Source organism: Macadamia integrifolia, chromosome 7 (assembly GCF_013358625.1).
Source record: "Macadamia integrifolia cultivar HAES 741 chromosome 7, SCU_Mint_v3, whole genome shotgun sequence".
Lineage (NCBI taxonomy): Eukaryota > Viridiplantae > Streptophyta > Magnoliopsida > Proteales > Proteaceae > Macadamia > Macadamia integrifolia.
In genome coordinates, this window is record NC_056563.1 from 24937695 (window position 1) to 24952861 (window position 15167).

General features: G+C 41.1%; 1 protein-coding gene across 1 annotated transcript in view; it reads left to right on the forward strand.

Moving 5' to 3' along the window:
* Window positions 1–15167, forward strand: part of LOC122083481 — a 37074-nt gene that overhangs the window by 2463 nt on the left and 19444 nt on the right. The window lies entirely within an intron of this gene.

A 15167-nucleotide genomic window follows, 5' to 3' on the forward strand; every position in this document is an offset into this window, starting at 1 on the left:
AAAAAGGGAAAAAGCCAAGAAAGGAAGGGAGGCCGACCTTTAGGGGAGGAGTAGGGGGAGGGGGGAGACCCCACTAGACAACAATGAGTTTGTTCCTTGGGGGTATCGACTACAGGAGGGTGATGCAGAATCCATAACTTAGAGCCAACCTCAAAGTAGAATAGTAGATGGCCTTCCAAATCATGTCAAAAGAGTAGGAGTTGGATGTCCATCTACGAAGGTTTCTCTCCATCTAGTTGTAGTTGATTATGGCGCAGAGAGCAAGCTTCCAGCAATGTCACAAATAGAAGAGCCAATGAAAGTCATATCCATCCAGATCCACTCTCTATCAAGAGGCTAGAGGGCTTCTTTTACAAGGCCAGCAAAAGCGGAGAACCTTTTTCCAAATAGAGGAGGAAAAAAGGCAACCAAAGAAAATATGATTAGAATCTTCAATACCGGACCAGCAAAGACAGCAAGTTTGGGGGACAGGGATTTGGCGGTGACGAACGAAGGATTGGGTAGGAAAACAGTTGGAAAGATCTCTTAAGCAGTGAAACTGCGACTAGGAATGTAACCAAACGAGCTTATGCCAAAGAGATCTTGGTGTTCTTTCTTTTATTCAATGGTTCAATGAGTCTTTATAGATGTCTTAAGTAACCCTTCTTTCAGAGTAAGCCTACTTATACTTATCTCTTAATCATAATAGGGCCATTTTTACAATTCGTACCCTCAATCTGCTATTGACTTGCAATTGTTTCCTTGGGAAAAAACCTCATTAAGAGAAAAGGGTGTTTGCTAAGTACTGCACATGGATGATTGGAAGAACACTGAAATTTTTGTTGGTCTATGGTCAGTTGATCTCCCTGTAATGAAACTAAAAGTTGTCTTCCATTAGTTTTAATTTTTACCTTCATACTCGATTTACCAAAGATGAGATGGGATTCGAAGGCTACTTTCCCTTCGTGGTTTCTAGTCTTTAACTAATGACGAGAATGAAATAGTTGGAATTACTTGGCTGCAAATTCAGAGGACAGTGAATTGTGGTTGAAGGAGTTCAAAAGTCCTAATTGTGCAAGATTATGGACAGATTCCCTTTTGGATATGGAGAGCTTTTTTTGAATAAAAGATAATTTTGGGTTCCCTGAAGTCATGGTGAACTTTGGAGTTTGTACCAGAACGTGAAAATAGAAACTAATTTCCAGAAATAAAAACAATTACATCTTCACATCACACAACAGATCAGCATAGGATTATAGTTGCATGCTCTGTTCAGTAGTTATAACACAGTGCATAAAAATCAAATTAATCTTGTGGCCAAAATTTCAAATCATCAGCACACAAAAATACCTACTTAAGGCCAGGTTTAGAAATTAAGTATATAGGACACCTCTAGTATGGTAGGAGGATCCCTTACAACTTAAGCTTTCATTCAAAATAGAAACTATCTAAACACTAAAGAATAGATGCTATGTATGGATTGTGGCATATCTATCCAACCCTACAAAAGAGAGTAAGAAACCAGTGGTTGAAAGCCCACAATTCCCATAATAGCTGCAATTCCTATAGTAGCTGGAATATCTTTGACAGAATATTCCCCACTCAAATCTCCTTTAGATCTTCTAGAACATCTTCCAAATCTCCTCTAGGTCTTCTAGAATATCCTTCAAATCTCCTCTCTATGATCATCAGTTCTCCCTGGCTTAGATGACCTTGTTCTCGAGCTTTGAAATGTCAAGGAATCATATCCGCATGATCAACCCTCAGAAGTAGAAGTCAGCAGCCGTTGACCTCATTTTCTGCCCCTCCATTGCTTTGATACCAAAATAGTGGTATAAGGCCCCAGTAACAACCATATTCAATATAACCCCTGATGCGGATCCAGGTTCCCAAAATTGGAATTGGATTGCTTCTGGGCCCACTCAAGAGTTAGTAACTCAAATATCAAATAATAATAACAATTCCGTAATTAATCTGATGTCGCGAAGGGAAATGCCACTTTTGTAAATACCCAGAAGTTTCTAATGTTAAATGGGTCAGTCAAGAAAGTGGACACAAGTGGGAATTTGATTTATTGTTCAGGGTCCGATTTGGAACTAAAGGTGATTAAAGGACTTGGAGGTATAAAGAGGCTTTATAAGGGTATAATGGGAAACCAGAATAAGGGGATTTAACACAAAACCCACGATTTGGTTTGTCTTCAACCTTTGGACAAAGACAAAGGCGATAGAACCAGTCTGGGTTTTGGTGATCGATCTCACACCTATGTGAGCTCAACATGAAGTGAAATTTCAGGGATTAATGCTCAAGCTTCAGCCCTATCAGTAGCAGCCCATTATACCTTGAACCAGCGGTTACAAATTAGATTGGAAAATTCTGAAACAAGGCTGGCGACATGTCCATGGCTGGTTATGGTTCCAGGTTAGTTTCTCACAGCAGGGTTGGATCTAAGGCAAGAAACTCTAAGGGTTTGGTCAGCCAGGGAGGGAATATTTTCGGTTAAAATCCTAGGTCAGATCGATGCCTCACTTGAAAGTTCTAAGCAACTCTTAAGGACTGCTGTTACCGCCAGTTACAGCGAAAGGAAAACAGAACCATGAAGAAGGGAAAGGAGGAGAGAGAGAGAGAGAGAGAGAGAGAGAGAGAGAGAGAGAGAGAGAGAGAGAGAGAGAGAGAGAGAGAGAGAAATCGCACTGGGGTGGGGGAAGGTCACTGGACCATTGTGAAGTACCTAACCGGCACAATCAACTCAATTCAATTCATTCTCAAATCTGCTTAACAAGTTGGGTTACATGCCTTTTTATACTAAACCGAAATTAAAACTTCCTAATTAAAATACTAAACTGAAATAGAATCAAAATCTCTTTATATCTCCTCAAATCTAGACAAATAGTATTAGAAAGAAAATAAAACTCGAATTGGTAGCTCCATACTTGTCTAACAACTACCAAAATAAAAGATTGTAAATATTCTCCAAAATAAAATAACTACATCTTTCTCGAATAAAATAAATCCTAAAAGATCCTATTGAACCCAAAAATCCAATCGGTCCTGGTTCGTCTTGTTCTAGACTGTCCGAAGGGTCAACCCGGTTCAGCCTTAATTCTACATCACCACCCAAAGCAGAATTGTAGGACTTACAACCAGCGAGCTAACACCTCAAATAACTCACAATCTATGGTTCCTATTAACTCCAAACTCGGATATCTGTGATGCTGGTCCAAGGATGAAATGTTCAGTTATATCTGTGGAAGACTTGGTGATTTCAAGACACTTTGGGATCTCTCCATTAGCCTCTCCCTCCTTTAGAATTGTTGAAGTAAAATGGGTCATCCCTGAATCAGACTGGATAGAACAAAATATAGATGGCTGTTCGTTGGGAAATCCGGGTCATCCTTGTGCAGGGAATTATCTTCAGGAAGTCGGATGGTTTGCCGATTGGCTGCTTTGCTATCCATTTGGGAATTCAAACCAACTATTCTTGGTTATGTTTTCGCCTTCATCCATTGATTAGAGGTAGCTACATGCTGTGGATAGAATCCAATTCAAATTCAGTTGTGATTTGTGTCATGAACAATTCCATCCCATGGTATTTTCAGCAAAGGTGGTCTCATCTAAAGATGTACCTACCATCAGTATCTTGGGAGACTTGTCATAGTTTCCAATAAGCAAATAAGGTAGCGAATCTGCTTGCTAAGAAGGGTGTGCTTTTGCAAGAATCCTTGTCTTGGCCTTTTAGTCCTTTGTTTGCTCACAATGAAATTAATTGGGACTTCATAGAAAGGCGTCATTTCAGATTTGTTCAGTGACTGTAGTCACAACCATTCAGGATTTTGAAAGTTTCTTTCCTTGAGTTTTTGTTGATGGCCATGCCAAAGGTGGTCTCTTTGGGCAAGTAATATAAGGTTATGGATTGTTTTGTTCTCTGCTGATGGCTATGCCGAAGGTGGAGTCCAAATCAATCTTGTTGTTTTCCCGTCTGGGTATGCCCAGATGTTTATCCTGTACGTCTTTTATTATCAATATATACTTTTGCTGACTTATAGCAAAAAACAAAAGTAGGATGACAGTCCAGTGGTCGAATTCCAAGTTGTTACAATCCCAGATACCTTGTAATCAAACCAAAAGAAAAAGAAAGAGAGAAGAGAAGAAGAGAAGAGTGAGAGAAGAGAGAGGTACAACTGAATGAGACTCCCAAAAGATGAGAAGAGACCTACGATTTTACCAGAATGATTTGATTGCAGGTTTTCCCTAACCTTAATATTATTTCATAAAAATGAAAATACAAGAATACCCCTAAGACATAAAGAAGTAACCATAACTAAAAATACTGGGCCGATAGGACAGAATTGACCCTATCGGTTCAAGGAACTAGCGATTGGGATTAGCGTCAGTCTCAACACTCCCCGTAGAGATTAGCGTCAGTCTTAACACTCCCCCTCAAGCTGGAGCATACACAATACCCATGCTTAGCTTGGTACAACTATTACGAAAACTAGGAGCAAACAGAGACTTAGTGAACATATCGGGTAACTGATCTAATGAAGGAACAAAATGGGTCTCAATCAGCTTCTTCAGAACAGCATCATGAACAAAATGGCAGTCCACCTCTATGTGCTTGGTCCTTTCATGGAAGACTGGGTTGCTAGCAATGTACACCGTAGCATGGTTGTCACAATACATCTTCATAGGCTTGGTCACGGGAAATCCCAACTCTAAGTGTAAAGATTGTATTCTGCTTCTGCATTGGATCGGGCAATGGTAGTCTTCTTCTTACTACGCCAAGTAACCAAATTACCTCCAACAAATGTACAATAGTCCGTAGTAGATCTCCGATCACTAGTAGAACCGGCCCAATCAACATCAGAATGACCAATTAGTTCCATATGCCTATTAGGACGATAGATTAGCCCCTTTCCAGGAGCACCCTTCAGGTAGTGGAGAACACGGACAACAGTGTCCCAATGAGCTTTTTGAGGAGACTGCATGAACTGGTTGAGTACTCCAACAGCATAGGAGATGTCCGGACATGTCACAGTAAGATATATCAACTTGCCGATCAAACTCTTGTATTGATGCACATCCTAGAGGGGTTTGCCATCATCAACCCCAAACTTCTGGTGAGGATTCATAGGGATATCAACAGGTCTGGAAGCAAGCATACCAGCATCAGATAAAAGGTCTAGCACGTATTTCCTTTGAGATAGACTGATCCCTTTCTTGCATCGGATCACCTCAATCCCAAGAAAAGAATTAAGTTGACCCAAGTCCTTGGTCTGAAAATGTTGCTGAAGAGAAGCTTTCACTTCAAAAATTCTTGCCTCATCATTACTAGTAAGTATAATATCAACATAAACTACCAAGACAACCAGTTTGTCACCTCTGTGACGAACAAAGACAAAATGATTAGAATAACACTGAGAAAATCCACAAGTAACTATGGTAGCAGTGAACTTGTCAAACTATGCCCGAGGGGACTGTTTAAGTCCATAAATAGCCTTGTGTAAGTGACACACACGACATTTATTCTCCCCTTAAGCAATATAACCAGGAGGTTGTTCCATATACACCTCTTCCTGTAGATCACTATACAAGAAGGCATTCTTGATATCCAACTGAAACAAGGGCCAATCAAAGTTGACAGCAAGAAAAATAAGTAGACGAATAGAGTTCAGTCTAGCAATCAGGGTGAAGGTCTCAAAATAATCAACTCCATATGTCTGAGTATACCCCTTGGCAACCAGACGGGCTTTCAACCGTTCAACAGAGCCATCAGAGTGATACTTAACAGTATACACCTAGCGACACTTCACCAAATCCTTACCAGGAGGTAAATTTACCAGACTCCAGGTACCACAACTCAAGAGAGCATCCATTTCTACATCCATGGCAGCTTTCCATCCAGGAATAGTTAGAGCATCATTATGGGTGCGGGGAATAGGGTTAGTAGAAAGTGACAAGGCAAGACCATGGATGGGAGAGGGAAGATGAGACAAGGAAACAAATTTATCAATAGGATACAAAACCATAGATTTTTGAGTGCAAGAACGTGTACTTTCCTTTGAGTAATTGGTAAGTCATCAGGCGGAGGAGGAGCTTCACCAGAGAAAGGCGGCAGTGGAGGAAGTGAATCATCTGGAGTATTGATTTCTGCATTCGGCTGTCCAACCTTCTTCTTGCGTTGATAAACCTGAAGAGGAGGTGAGTTAGTGGCACTGGGCACATCAGGGAAGGGTATGAGAGTGGAATGGGTGGAGGAGATGGAGAAGTCCACTCCACACCAGACTGGGATACTTGAGGAGAAAAGAATGATGTGCCTTCAAAGAAGGTCACATCGACACTAACAAAGTTCCTGTGAGTAATAGGGTCATAGCACTTATACCCTTTTTGAGTATGTGAATAACAAAAAAAAAAAAAAAAAAAAAAAAAATGCACTTAGTAGACCTAGGAGACAGTTTACCTATTTGCACATGCAAATTATGGACAAAACACACAGCCAAAGACTCGGGGAGGAAAAGGAAAACTTGGCAAAGTAGGGAACATAATAGAAAAAGGGGACCTATTTGAAAACATTGAAGATGGTATGCGATTAATCAAGTGACATGCAGTTAAAACCCCATCACACAAAAAATGCTTAGGAACATGCATATGAATAATAATAGCACGATGTCACGACCTGCCCAATATAGGCCCACGGGCCTAGCCCACCAAGCCCATGGACTTAGGCCAATGGGCTAAGTAAGGTCCAAGTTCTAGAGTTTTCTACAAAGGTGTAGTAACTTTAGATATTTTATTACAGATATTTATAGAAGATATTTTGGGAGAGATTTCTAGAGTTCTCCACTAAGGAGGTGGGAAGCTTCTAGTTTCCTCCCCAACCATTGGATAGAGGACATTTGTAAATATCTTAATCATCCATTGTAACTTGGGGTGCCTATAAATAGGTGTTGCCTGATTTGGCAAAGGCACTCACCAAGGACCAACCAAGAGTGTTCAACCAAGCAAGTGAGTTCTCAAGCCTTGTACTTAAGAGTTCTCTAGTGCAATACAAGTTTATTCTTCTCAAACTCACTCTTGTGTTCACTTTTTCTCTTCCCAAATCCCTTAAGGAGGGTGGTTAGGCTGACTTAGTGCTAGTGGGAGTGCTAAGTGCTGGCGCGGTTGCTTAGAAAGGTCTAAGGCCGTGACAACGAGCTACCTTGAGTAGATGCTGGTTCTTGCGCCCTACTACCCCATTTTGCTGTGGGGTATAGGTGTAATTGGTTTGGTGTATCATCCCACGGTTGGCACAAAAATCGAAAATATCAGTTTGAGCATATTCTAAAGCATTATCAGAACGATAAATCTTAATCAAAATGCCAAACTGAGTTTTTATTTCATTATATAATTGTTGAAACACAGATAAAAATTCAGATCTATCATTTAACATGTAAAGCCATGTAAGGCGAGAATGATCATCCATAAAAGTCACAAAATAACGAAAACCAAATCTATTACTAACTCTGCAAGGACCCCATACATCAGAATGGACTAAGGAAAATAAAGACGGACTACGAGATAGAGCGAGATGGGAAGGACACACGGTGATGTTTTTCCTATTCACAGGCCTCATATTCTAACCTAATCACAGACTTAAAACTAGGAAATAAAAGTTTTAACATAGCTAAAGATAAATGTCCTAAACGACAGTGCCATTGGAAAGGAGTCACATCCCCAACAGCAGTAGTAGTAGCAGAAGAAGTATGAGAACCACAGTTGAGATAATATAAACCATCTTTCATAGTTGTCACGGCGTCAAATCGATCCAAGGTGGTGGAGGGGTGGCTAATCGATTTGGCGATGAATCGCTCATTATGGCGTTGCCATGGCGGTCAAATCGCCCGTGTCATTTTTTTATTTTCCCTATTTTCTAAAGTTATTTAGTATGCTACTTTTTTATTTCCCCTATTTTCTAAAGTTATTTAGCATACTACAAACCTACAATATATACCCTATAACATATAAAACCAACATTAAGCAACATCAGATATCAAAAATCAACATAGCCCTATCAAAATCACCCTGCATTTTACAAAAAATCAACCGCTTAGTGAATTAGGCATGACCTGGAGTCCATGGCTGTGCCATAGTGACGCCTATCAGCCAATGGCAACTGCCATTTGTGAGTCACGTAAATCGTAGCATTGCCATGAACTTCTTTTTTAGCCAGGATGCCAAATCGCCGCCTTGGCGACGCCTAGGCGATGCCATGACAACTATGCCATCTTTTTCACGCCCTCCACCAATTGTCTTCCTTGTGTGAAGATCCTGAAAAACACAGTAAAAGGGAAAGAAGGTTACTGAGCTATTTAATGAGCTAGTTAACTGGCTCACAGAAAGAAGACTTAAAGGGAATTGTGGAACATGTAACAGAGAAGATAAATTCAGTGAGGATGTGGGTGATATAGTACCATGACCGAGAATCGGTGTAGAAGCACTGTCTGCAAGAATAACAGATGTAGAACTAGTACTAGAAGAAAAAGTTTTAAAAAGTGATGACTTACTAGTCATATGGGCAGAAGCACCTGAATCAATGATCCAGGAGATAGAGGTAGTGTAAGGAGGGTTGAGGTACCTGCATGAGCTAAGGTGGCAGCGGATGTAGACCCACCATTGGATGTATTAGAGAATGCCTCGAGAGTGTGCAAGCGTCGGAGCAACTAATTGATGTTATCGCGCAGACTGGTAGATGAATCTCCTGAAGAAGGTCTCGGTTTAGCATCAACGGAAGACACTGTGTCAGTACCATCATCTGACACTGCATGATTGGCTAACTGGGTTGCCCACTTTGGCTTGCCATGCTTTGCCCAACAAGTCTCTATAGTATGGTTGGGCTTCCCGCAATAAGTGCACTGGTGGGTTGCACGATCAGAAGGTTGTCCATTAGAACCTAGACCAGTCGATCCACGACCCCCCCGATCGCGACCACGTCCACGGTTGGCAAGGAAGGAAGAATTGTCTTTGGAAGACTGATCAGATTTAGTTGTGATACGCTGCAGTTGAGAATAAGTGTCATTCATAGTAGGAATAGTATCGCTTGCAAGTAAATGGCCCTTCAATGCCTTCAAATCATTATTCAAACTAGCCAAAAATTTGGAAATGAAAAACTCATTCTGCTGAGCTTTCAATTTGTCAATGTCTGTAGTCAAGGGCTGGAAAACATTAAGTTTTTCAACCATTCCCCTGAAAGTACTATAATACTCTGAAAGAGATCTGTCAGACTGGCGAAACTGGAACAACTTCTCATAAATATCATAGATACGGGTCATGTTCTTTTCTTGAGAGTAAGTTTCCTTCAAATCGTCTCATACTCCCTTTGCAGTAGTGAAACATGACATTGGCAACGACATCTGGTTCTATACTATTCCATAACCAGATTAAAATCAAAGCATTCTCCTTCATTCATTCATCATAACCCTTGTCAGATGATGAAGGAGAATCAGAAGTAGTATACTTAAGTTTATCCTTGGCCATAAAGTAAACCTTCACAGATTGAGACGACCAAAGTAGGTAATTCGAGCTTCCCTTGAGCTTAATAGAAGTAATTTGGACATTGACATTGTCCGAGGCAGATGCAATAGTCACAGAGGTAGTAAACTTGATCTCAGCCATGAGAACCAAAAATAAAGTAGACAAATAGAGTCGCCGATATCTGGCTTTCACCCAGAGATACTTCACCCACAAATAGAGTCGCCGATATCTGGCTTTCACCCAGAAATACTTCACCTAAAAATACTTTACCCAAAAATACCAAGAAAAATAGCAAACCAACCTGAACCACAGCGACTGGATATCTGGCTTTCACCCAAGAGACCCGGGTTCGATAAAAGAAAGAAGAAGATAGCTGCGGTTCAAGTTCTTCAAATCTTCAGCATAATACCAATAGAGCACGATCCATACACCAAATAAATCACTCCATGTGATTTAATCCATAGTAGATGCAGCAATAGGTGGTTACACACCAAAAGATTTCAGTGCAAAACCGAGATCAGCAAGGAGGATTTTGAAAAGCTTGATTTGATTACAGAGGCTTTGATATCATGTTACAATTCCAGATGCCTTTTAATCAAACCAAAAGAAAGAGAGAAGAGAATAAGAGAAGAGAGAAGAGAGAGGTACAACCGAACGAGACTCTCAAAAGATGAGAAGAGACTTGCGATCTTACTAGAATGGTTTGATCACAGGTTTTCCCTAACCTTAATATTATTTCATAAGAATGAAAATACAAGAATACCCCCAAGACATAAAGAAGTAACCCTAACTTAAAATACTGGGCCGATAGGACAAAATTGACCCTATCGGTCCAGGGAACTAGCGTTAATCCCGATAGCGTCAGTCTCAACACAAGTTATCAGCAAAGGAATGAAAATAGAAAGTTTTGTTCTAGAACTATAATAACAATGACATATCTTCACATCCACACAACATATCAACATAAGATTATAGTCAGATGCTCCATTCCATAAGTAGAACAAATACATAAAAATAAATTTAATCGAACGGCCAAAATCTTCAAATCAACAGCACAAAAAATGACAAAAATAGCAGCTCAAGGCCCGATTTAGAAATTAACAAGATAGGAAAGCTAGGTTTGTGTCACCCCACTTCCAGTAAACCAACTTACCCTTAGGAATACCGGCGGTGTGAGTAGGTCATGTACCTGCCTTATAAACCTACCAGGATCTCTGATAGCAGTACCTTAACATTTCACAATCTCATATCACAAACCAACCAAAAACAGCGGAATCAGAGTATAATAGCGGAATCACCAAAATAAATGGGGAAATATCTAATGATAACATAATATCAATAACTGAGTTATTCTGTTTACAATCCTTTAAGACTTACACATGTCAATTTTAAAAACATAATATCCACAGACCTGTATCAAAAAAATCAACAATACGCCAAACACCTCATGGTGCCACGTATGCACAAAAGTTACAAGCACAGTCCTGGCCATGCTCCTCTGTTTCCGGCATCCACCAGTTGCTCATTTCGTACTTGGGTCCGGAGGAAAGAGAATCACTAGCCATAGGCACGACCGTACCTACATCATCTAAAAAGTGTGTATACATGGGGTGAGCTTTCCAACTTGCTCAGTGGGGTGGGGTTTAAGCACATCCAAGCAAAACAATCGCAGTAATAATTTATGATGCATGATAACAGAAATTAAACACATAGTCCATGATGCTTGTGATGCATTTCATTTATTTTATTATCCACCTAACAATACAACTAAGTTTGGTAAATGCTACTACAGCACATTAGGTTATATTCCTCATTTCGGAACCACCATCGACTATGTAGGGATACAAACCCTAGTCGTGAATAGAAGCCTGCCGGTCCCCGTATGCGTCCATGGGTCACCCAACAAACCCCTGATAACCCCCTCCTGGCAGTCACGGCACCGGTACATCATCGGCCACGTCGGACAGGTTCTCGCTTTTGGCAACAATCACATCGTACCGTAGGTGTGGCATTCCGGAAAGGCACATCGAACATACCACAATGGGTTATCCAACACCTTAAACCCTGTTGGCAAGAGTTCGTAGCATAAGGGGTGATACCTAACCACATATATGCTACATGCCTTCGTAATGATACAGTTAGTATGAATTACACGATACCGGTAACACATCGGCCACAAAGGTGTAATCCGAGACCGTTTACCTAATCTAACATGCATATAATACTTGAGTATGGACTATGCAACACCGGTACCAATCGTCGGCCACGAAGCGTATCCATTTCCAAATGTTGTCCCGGAGCACACGATACCGGTAACACATCGGCCACAAGGTGTAATCCATGACTACAACTAACTCTAATGCACATAATCAATGTATGAATGCAACAAACATACTGCAATCACGGCACTGGTACCACCTCGACCACGCCGGATTCAGTCTCATACATATAACAAACACACGACGATCACGGTATCGGTACCACCTCGGCCACACCGGATCCTACCATACATATTCATAAACATCTCATATCAATTAAATAAAAATGTAACATGTGATAGATCATCGTCATTATGTGAACAATATAATAAATATGTACAAACCTACACATGCGAGCAATTCTAGAATAATAAACATTCCCAAAATAAACCAACCCATCCCTCACCTGGTTCATCTCCGTGTGTGTTAGGGTTCAGATAAGGCCACCGATCAATCAGCCCGGTCTCGGTCTCGGTGTCGGGGCTCGGGGCTCGGGGCTCGTGCACATCACTATCCTAGACACAAGGGCAATCGTACATCAATACGTGTCGAGAACATCAGGAGAGGCTCACTTGGGTCACCCCCAAAGGATATAGACAAAGTTTCACAGTGACAGTAATGTCACCGGAAACACCCACTGGAAACAGTGTCTTTCCACAAGAAATATCAGTCCTGTTTCCTGTGGTGATGGTAGAGAGCTCATTGAGCTCTTTGGTTCACCGGAAACAACCCACCGGAAGCAGGCCCAGTGTTTCTGGTGGCTTGCTTCCGATGGCAGTACAGAGCTGTCCACTCGAATTGGGGCTTTCCTGCTCGGGCCCGATCATGGGGATTTGTTCCATGGAGTTTGTAGGGAATGTTCCTAGCATCATTCTAAGTCAATAAAATCCCGATTCCACCGAGCCGTTTGGGAGATACGTCGATCGAACTATCGAAACCCTAGGTGGTCATTTGGTCATTCTTGTTGCCGGAGCTCACCGGACTTAGTTTCAGCTCAGCAATGGCACTTGGGAGGTGGAACACGCATTCCCCAAGCACAACATGGTTTGAGCACCAAGATTCCATCCAAACCTAGCTTAACCTAGGTCGAAATGAAGAGAGAGAATGGTGGAAGTGAGTGCACTTACCTCCGGCAACGCTTCCGGCGACGGCGGCAGTCGGCACCAAGGTAAGACTTCCTCCTCTTCTTCTTCCTTCCTCTCCTATTTCTCTCCTCTCCTACGCTGCACACAAAGGAAATGAGGAAATGAAATCCTCATTTCCTTCTTTTGTGTTAAGTTGGACCTTAGGGTCCTTTTGGTTGGACCCTATTCGGACCGATCGGGTTAATATGCCTTTTGGAGCCCGAGAACCTGACCACTTAGGTCCGAAATGTGCTCACGTCATGGGGAAGATGTGGAGGATGATTTGGGATCATCCGAGACTGTCTATGATGCGAGTGGCGAGACCCACGGGCATCAGAAGCTTAACAGCAGCCTATTTGGCCCACAGGAAATAGACCACCGGATCCAGGCCTAGTGCTTCCGGTGGCTTGTTTCAGATGGTTAAGACAACAATGCTTGCTGTCCACCAACTGGCCTTGCACGAGTAGTTTCCCTCGGCCATGCTTATGGTCTTTCGACAACTTTGGTACGTGTCGGGATTCATATTTGAGGAGTCGGGTTACTTACCGTTTGGGATCTGAAGGTACGAATCCCCTCCAGTTAGACTGGCACGCAATGCACGAACACTTGGGGTCATCTCTTGCGCTTCGGCAATGGGCAGCCGCGAGCCAAAACCCGGCCGTGCTTCCGATCTCCGGTCCGAGACCTATCACAACAGTTCAAATTAGACCGAGTCAGGGCACGGGTGTAATAGTTTGGACAGAAAAAGAAAACATAGCTTGGTTTAAGGGAATAAGGCATTATGCCTATGTGCGAGTGTACTGAGAGAAAAACTTGAACGCCCTTTTTGATAAGGGGACGAAGTACTTGATTCATGATCTCAGTGACGATCCCTTACAACTTAATTCTTCCTTCAAAATAGAAACTATCTAGAATATTACATTACAAAATTGAAACTATGGCTGGATTGTAGCATATCTATCCAATCCTACAAAATAGGAATTAAGAAACCACAAAGTAAAAATAACAATCCCTTAGTAGCTGGAATATCTTTAACAAAATATTTCCCACTCAAATCTCCTCCGTAAAATCTGCATCACCATTCTTGATAATTAAAGGAAAAAATATCAGAATGATCCTGGTGCAAGATCCTAATGGAATTTGTAGTTCCCTTGATAGTCAGTTGGTATTTTGCTCTCTAGAAATCAACCTGCCTGAATTGATTTAGAAATCGCTTTATTTCCCTGCAAACTTATGGTCCGTGAAAAATTTCCACCAATGATGGGTGAAAAATCATAGCTTGAATATTTTAATATGATGCAGGTACTTGGTTCACTAGGGTTAATTACCACTTTTGTAATTGTCTTTTATTATTTTATTCATCTTCATAGAGTCATAGGATAGAGTTGTGGAGTTTGGTTCAAACTCTACTTCAGTCATAGAGTTTGATTAGGACACCCTTTGTTTGTTTTGGTTTACTTACATGTAAGCGGGTCCATAGTGAGTTCAGTTTTGAGATTTGTATGAATAGATAACTGGCGTGGCTCGACTGTTGGTCGACCTTACTGACCTCCTTCCTTCCACTTAATTTTCTGTTCAACCCCATATTCTCAGGTTGGATTTCTTCTCATCTGTTCACTACTTACTCTTTATTACTCCTCTGTTTTCTTCATCTATGTTAGTTATTCCTTTTACATTTCAAGGAACTAATCTAATCTGTTTGGTAACTGGGCGATACCCTGTTGTCATGACAACTTTCAGCTAACATTACACTTCAATATCTGATTATATACTGATTGGGTTGGCTCAAAATTTCATATCTGAGATTCATTTGTGTATTTCTCTTAGTGATAACCTTGAGGTTCAAAGTCAGAGTAATCCTACCTATGGCTGATACTCTGTTTCTGGGTTTTCTTACTGCCACTGTTCATCACACCATTCATGCCCCATTATAATAATATTTTCTGGACAGTAATTATAATAATATTTGGAGTTTCTCAGTGGAACTAAATTCTTGTTCCTCTATTGTGTTCTGTTTAACCAGGAAGAAGACGGCATTAAGTTTTGATATTTACCCTTGGACAATTCTTATAATTTGCACAAACCCCCCTACTTTCTAAACTTATTCCCAGTCATTCCATTCTTGTTTTAAAATTCCAGATTCACGCTTTTCTCCGAGTTTTATTTATTGCTTTCCCCCAATTCATATTTACCTCTTCTAAAAGGGTCCTAAACTGTATTGAACATTACGAAACTGCCACTACTCATTTGATTTTACTTACTTGTCACTACTTGGCCCATAGCGATCCAAATTTAA